This window comes from Olea europaea, unplaced genomic scaffold (assembly GCF_002742605.1).
Source record: "Olea europaea var. sylvestris unplaced genomic scaffold, O_europaea_v1 scaffold1859, whole genome shotgun sequence".
Taxonomy (NCBI): domain Eukaryota; kingdom Viridiplantae; phylum Streptophyta; class Magnoliopsida; order Lamiales; family Oleaceae; genus Olea; species Olea europaea.
In genome coordinates this window covers 13,833-21,421 of record NW_019236375.1, presented here as the reverse complement: position 1 = coordinate 21,421, position 7,589 = coordinate 13,833, and the positions used below count along the sequence as shown (strand labels likewise).

Sequence of the window (7,589 nt, the reverse complement as noted above, 5' to 3'; positions counted from 1 at the left end):
TTTCACCATGCCATCTGGAATGATGAACCCACAGGGTATGTCTTCTTTGTTCTTGTCTGAGGAGCGATCTTTCTCAGATGAGGTATTGTAGCCCATACAATGTTCAATTTAGGTCTTTATGGAGAACCATGAATTTTAATTTAGTTACGGAATTTGATGATACAATTTGAGACAATATTAACTCCATTTCTCTCCAGCCTCTCCTTCCCTCCCCACTGCTAAAAGAAAACAATAAATATTGTGAGTTTATCGTTTTTTCCTCTACATTTCATAGGCAGGTTGGTTTTAAGATATAAAAAACCAGTCCTGGTTTCTATGGTCAGTATTATGCTATACAGACAAATTACAGGCTTCTTATTTTCAGCCCATCTACAGCATGATCCTAATAATAGCAAAATACTCCAACAGTAAAGCAGGATTAGGCCAATCTGATTAATTACATTTTCCTCCTCTTCTAGAGAAGGAAAAAAGTGTATCCTGGAATGGGAGTAGGTGGGAGGACTTCATTCGTTTGCTTACATTTTACAAAACAGATGTTTTACTTTGCAATTTGCCCACTGCAAAGAAAGCAAGACATGTCAATCCAGCAGTGTATCATAAATGTCAAAATAACATTCTAAGAAAGAGTATCTGCATATACATATGTGTTCACAAGCGCTTGAATATTCCATTTTCACATTCAGTTTCTGGCATTTATAAGACTTATATTACCTTTTGGTGGATGAATTTATACAGGTTTGTAAAAAGGAGCACTGAAAAGGGCAGGTTGCTCCATTACCTTTAGAGAATAAGGTCTTAGTGGGTACTCAGATGGCAAAGGGTTTTGAACTTCCTGAATATTATCTATGTCGTGGTCGGAAAGTTAACCTTACATTGGGGATGCAGGTAGTTAGGGAAGAAAGAGCATCCAGCCACTCATTGCCAAGTGCTGTTGACCATGATCTGGGTCCCAGACCTAGTTCCATTGCAGGTTTTGCATCTAATTGCATGGATGCAGCAGAAGTAAATATAGTGGGTGATCGGTATGACTATTGTTTTTTTTCAAGCTCTTTGTCGGATTTATTTAATAGAAAGTGTAAGTCCTTTCTTTTCCTTGGTCGACTAATATAGCACCCTACAACTGGTATAGTATAGCAGAGCAGCCAGTTTAAAAGCTTACCTTATTAATTATATTCCCATATTTGAAAACTGGCGCCATTTTCCAATTGTTTTACAAATGTCGGAAATTGATTTCAAACTTCTGGTCTTTCTTGACATGAAAATTTTGGTAGCTTTGTAAATTTACTTTCTGTCATTCTAGTTACTGAGAAAATTAAAATGAAATAAGTCATTTTTTCTCATTGAATGTTTATAATGCAGTGATATTATCATCAAATGATGCACCTTACGGTCATTCTGTTGGTGCTACTGCATAACACTATAATGAAGAGGAAACTTTTGAATCCCTTGAAGAAATTGAAGCCCAAACTATTCCTAATCTTCTCCCTGATGATGATGATTTGTTTTCTGGTGTGACTGATGGGCTTGACAGCATTGCACGGCCTAACAATAGGGATGATATGGAAGATTTAGACCTGTGTAGCAGTGTTGGAGGCTTGGAGGACTGGAGTTAGGAGGAGAAGGTTCTTTTGAAAGAAATTCCAAATTTCCTGTGGTAAATTCAGTTAATCTGCTGGGGAAATGTGGTTCTGATGGCGGGGAGCACCCTTCTTGAACACTTTCTGTGAGAAATATTAACGGCAATATTGAAGACTCTGAATAACGAACCCTTTTTGAGGTACGGAGTGGATTCTTCCATTTTTGGATTCCAAGTCGTAGTTCAGGCATACTTTACTTTTCGTACCATACTGACTGTTGTCATCCCTTTGGTGTTGAATTGGAATTGTAGCAATATGGAGATATCTGCACTCTATAAATAGCAAGCAAGCATTGGGATTATGTTATGGTATCGTATTATGATATAAGAGCAGCCTGTAATGCTATGAAAGCTCTCCAGTCTATGCCACTATGGCATAGGAAACATACATTTCTTAATTCCAAAGTTGAAGTTTAGCTTCGTTGTCTTTCAAAACTCATGGTTCAAACCGTGCTTTTCCTTTTATTCATTTTCTTTATACTCATGTTTGTATATCATGTTTGGCCATGCCTAAAAAAAAGGTAAAATTCCTTTCTAAGCGGACGTAAGAGCATGCTTTTGTAGAAGCCCATTTTTGGACTAAAATTTCAAAAAAGAAGTATTTTCAAAGAGAATTCTAGCATATCTGGAAAAGAAAGTTATTTAAAATTAATTTTTAAAACTACAAATTTGTTTGGCTAAGGTTGGAAGTTACTTCTAAGTTTTAAGCAACTTTACTTTTATTTTAAGCTTAGGCAAACAAGTTCATGGTGTCATCAATGTAATGCATGCTGTAATTTATCATAATTATCAGTGGTACAACAAACTGTATAAACTGAACATTTGCTTGCTTACCACCTATTTCAGGAAAATCCATCTGAGGAAAATATCAATCAGTGTATTCTTGTGGTTGTCAACCTTAACCATTCTATATCAAACGATGAACTCCGCCAAATTTTTGGTGTCTATGGAGAGATCAAGGAGGTGAGCATTGGTGCCAACATAATAGATTATGTTCACACGTCAATCAAATTGCTAACTGTTGTTTTCTGGATGTAGATCTGTGAGACACAGAATAGAAGTAATCACAAATTTATAGAATTTTATGACGTTAGAGCTGTAGCATCTGCTCTTCGGGCATTAAATGGCAGTGACATTAAAGGAAAGTATACTATACTTGATCCAAGCCGACCTGAAGGCTCCAGAAGGTGGATATTTATTTCTTTTGTCCTTCACTATGTTCTCTCCCCTGTGTCCTTTATTTCTTCCCATTTATTCTGGCAGTTTTCATTTAAGAAACCTTCTTGCAGTCAAGCTTCAGTTGAGTTCGAGTAATTAAAACTTTCTTGTGGAGTGATGAGTACTAATTTCTACTGAGTGTAGTGGACTAAACTTTGTTATGTGTAGAATAATGCTGACAATTGGACCAAGAAGAATTTGGCCTTAAATTACAGCAGGATAGCCCTCCTATACTCTTAACAGGATTTTCTGGTGTTATTAATTATAATCCTGCACATTGACAATCAGTTTTCTGTTAACAAGTTTACAGAAGAAAACTTGTTATACTGAGTGCTAATTATTTGTCAGGGCCATTTTTGCTTAGGGGAATCACCTCTAGTATTTACAGTTGAACTATAAGGGATGCAGACCCGACAAAAGGAGTCCCTATAACCCCATTATTAGATAATATGTTTCACCATGACATATCTCCTAGTGTTCCTAATGCCATACCCTCTTTGGTGAGGGTGGGATCAACTGGATGTCAATCTAATGTCAATGACTCTGGTCATGCACAGAGCAATCTGAAGTTTGAACTCGGAGGCACACCATATTTTATCCCCATTCACTTCCTAACTATCACGGGGATTTACCTAGTAGACCTTCTTGTGATTCTCCTGGATATAACTGCAAATATTAGTGTCATAACACAAGAAATGATGGAAAACCAGCAATTTGGTGGAGTTAGCTCCAACAGGCAGCAAATTGATCAAAATGATGATGGTGGTAAGTACGAAGGAATTATTGTTTTGTTTTTTTCAATTATTTATGTTAGTTTTCAGGGTCACTGGTTATTATTTATGTTAGTTTTCAGGGTCACTGGTTAATCAGTGGGTATTAAAACATATACCAAAGGTCAATTATCTCATACAATATGGCTAAAGGGTGAAGAGTGCGCTGATAAATTTACTTGTCCTAACCAGTGTCCTTGTATAGCACATAATTTTAGGTAAAAGGAAGAACCAGATATGACTAGTGAAATCGCATCGTTGTGGGATTTTTGGTTTCCCATTTATTTGACAGCACTTCTACGGCTGTGTTAGAAAAAAAAAAAGTTATCCTCGGCATACTTATATTGAAAAATGATCAATATTTTTAGCTATCAAATTGTGTTTTCCTTTCATTTAATCTGCTTTTTCTTTCTCAGTTTTTGGTTCTTCTGGAACTGGGAGCTGCCGCACTCCTGGGTGTAACTGCACGTGGAGTACTTTACACTATCCTCAGCCTAAAGGCGTTGTGTGGTCAAACTCACCATCATTTGTCAACGGGGTTAGCATTGCTCACCCTCATCAATTGTATGCAGTTCCTAGAGCATGATCACATATGCTGAATGCACTTCTACCTATAAATAACCTCCATGTGGGATGAGCACCATCTTTCAATCCTTCTCTGTCGGATAGACAGCACACTTATGTCGGTGTATCTCCTGATGCTAATGTGTTCCACCTAGGTTCTCTTGGGAATATGAGGATTTCTGGTAATTCATATCCTCCCTTTGAATTTGGTCATCATAATATCTTTCCTTCTGCTGGGGAAAATTTTGTCCTAGCAAAAGTTTTGGACTGCACAGTCTGCACCCTCATCATCGGAAGTACATGATGTTTCCTGAAAGAGACCACGATGATTCCCATAGTTGGTTCATTTGAGTACCTAACTGAACAAACTAGAAGCCATGGGAATGAAGGCAGTTCAAGTCAAGCTGACAACAAGAAACACTTTGAGCTTGACATAGACTGAATTGTATGAGGAGAAGTCAAGTTGACAACAATTATGATAAAGAATATACCTAACAGGTATGTTCTGATCGCTTCAATTTTCTGAGATCTTAAGTTCATACCTCCAAGCTGACATTTTTAGTAATCTTGATTTCAAATTCCATTTTTTGCTGTTCACTTATATAGAAGTCAAGCTGGTAAGATGTTCATGGGACTCAATAACTAGATTTTCATGTTTCTTGATATATTTGTTAGAGATTTTTGGAATGTTGATGTCGAATTGTCCTGTAACGATCCGGCTTTCGTGCCCAAGCCTTTAACTTACACTGTCCGCTTTGGGTGGTATGTGTCCACTAACCCCTTCATGGCTTTCTATCAAGCCCCTTAAGATTCAAACCCAAAGCCTCTGCCTAATGAGATACTTAAGTTAAATATGACCTGGCCTTTGTGTCAAAATTGTTTACTTACATACTATTCGCTTTGGGTGGGGGACGCGATAGAAAGCCCCTTACGTAAGTTAACAACTTGGGCATAGAGGTTGGATCGTTACACATCCAGTCAAGTCACCGACCATGTTTTATTTTGTAGCATTTATATACTTGCAGAGCTTTGTTATATGTTTCTGCCTTATTTTGTGTATTTGCTCTTCTCCAAATCAGTTCCTTCCTCTTCTCTTTTTAGCTTGTTAATGCTCTCCTCAGGAAAATATGTGGAAGCTTTTACTCCAGGGGTTAATTTATTGCAACGGATTCAAAAAAACAATAGGAATGTATTTTTACAGAACATATTAACTCAATAAGCTTCCTAGTGATGCTGCGTGTTTTTAGTATGCATTTGCAACTTAAATGTAATGTGCCATTATGAATTAAGTTTTATTTTAATATCAAAACTGTCATGTGGTAGAGGACCTTCTAAACCTGGTTGTTAGATGTGGGAAACATGGTGGACCTTCTATTTTAAATGTGCCATTTGTCCGTGGTGCACTATTCTATTTTGTTGGTACACCTCAAAGATGCTTTTGGCTGCAATTGATGAACGTCATCGTGGGACAGATGATTTCATTTACTTACCCATTGATTTTAAGGCAAGATTTATTTATTTAATTTTTTTTTCCAACATGTTTCTGAATTATTTTATAATGTGGCTACTACTCAAGTGTTTATTGTTTGGTAATCCATTTTACTGCAGAACAAATGCAATGTGGGTTATGCATTTATAAATGCGACTTTTCCATCACTCATTATTCCTTTTTATCAGGTATTGTTTATATTTTAATATCAGATCCATTATATACAATGTTCTTACTGGTCACCATTTGGATTAGACTCAAGGAAAGATATAACTGGCCCTCTTGGCAGACATTCAAAAGAAATGGGAAAAGTTCTAACAGTGAAAAAGTGGTATCCCTGGCATATGCTCATATGCAAGGAAAAGTTGCACTTGTTGCCCACTTCCAGAATTCAAGCTTGATGAACGAAGACAAGAGATGTCTTCCTATACTCTTCCATAGAGACGGTCCCAATGCTGGTGATCAGGTACAAACACTGCTTCCATGGCACATAGTAGATTTTTCCAGATACACATTATCTTCTTGGAAGTGAGGTCCCTCTATTCAGTATTGATTGTATCATTTTATATGGTGAAAAGGTTGGGTTTGTTGTCATCCATGATTCACCGACATGGATAGTGTCGTGTCGGACACACCTGTTACGCCCCTAACTAAACCACTTCGGCACAACAGTCATAACACTCTTCGAAGTGACACGTGTACATCCGAAGTGTTTTCGAAGTGACACCAATTCTTGACGACCTCAACATGGCGTGCTGCAAGGTGAAGAGTAGATCCAATGAAGCAACCGAAGTGCCCCTAACATCAAAGCGTTTAAGGATCCAAGACACTCCCTTAACAAATCCCTCCGTCACCACTGTCAGAAAGATATTTGTCAAGATCTTGATGTGACGTCTCCATGGGTCTAGTTATGATATGTCGACTTTATGTCAACTCAACTTAGAAAAACTAATTACCCGCCCACACTAGATAGGCTGATTGACGCCTATGAGCAGACACCTCACGCCATCAGATGTATACACGTGTCCCACATCCAACGGTTCTCTACATCTATAAATACCCAAGGTTTAGCAAGAGATAGAGGCTATGAAACTCTTATAACTTAGCTCTCCATACTAAGTAGTATATATTCTCCTCCCTACTCCTGCATAACTTGAGAACTGTTCTGATCACCCAATGCTGACTTGATCGTCGGAGTGTATGCGGTCGCCGCCACCACCATTGGTTTGGGCCGTTTGCTTCTGACCGTGCGTTGTTGTGCGCAGGGAGGATTACATGGAGTAGCTATCTGTTGGCCACGTCGAGGATCCAATTCTCGAGGTCAATAGATTGGCACCGTCTGCGGGAAACTTTCCGTCCAAAAGTTCCACATTGTCCATCGGAAAAGCCACTGACAAACCATCGACTCACCCTGAAAAGGGCACGTTCCTAAAAAAGAACAAGGTCAACCTACAAGGTTCTTAACACCCTTGAAAGGATAAACAAACTAAGCTATAGTAATGAAGATGCAAATTTTGAAGGGCACAGGGACGCTTCTGAAGAAGAGGTAATCATGACCAATGTCACGCATCGGAGACCCCATCACCAACGTCACCGAGGCAACACGACAGCAGCGCTCACTGAAGGAATGGCTCAAATAGATGCCGAAATAAGGGACATTGTCGCTCAGAATGTGGCGATGAGTGAATTTTTCATGTAGGCCCGAGGTCATCAGGGCTTTCAGATACCTCAAGGATCATATTCAGCTCAAGAAATTACTGCGCCTCATGGCCAAGGCCATTCGAGCCAGCACCGGGCACACCCCCTTGAAAGAGAAATGGGTGTGGATGTGACATCCTACGCGCAAGGAAGCCAACCAGCAACACCACAACTAGGAGAGAACTTCCCATCAGAATATGAAGCCCAAAGGTCT

General features: G+C 38.8%; 1 pseudogene; it reads left to right on the top strand.

Moving 5' to 3' along the window:
* Nucleotides 1-808: 808 nt before the first annotated feature.
* The window catches only part of LOC111378724, a 7,253-nt pseudogene continuing 472 nt past the window's right edge, over nt 809-7,589 (top strand).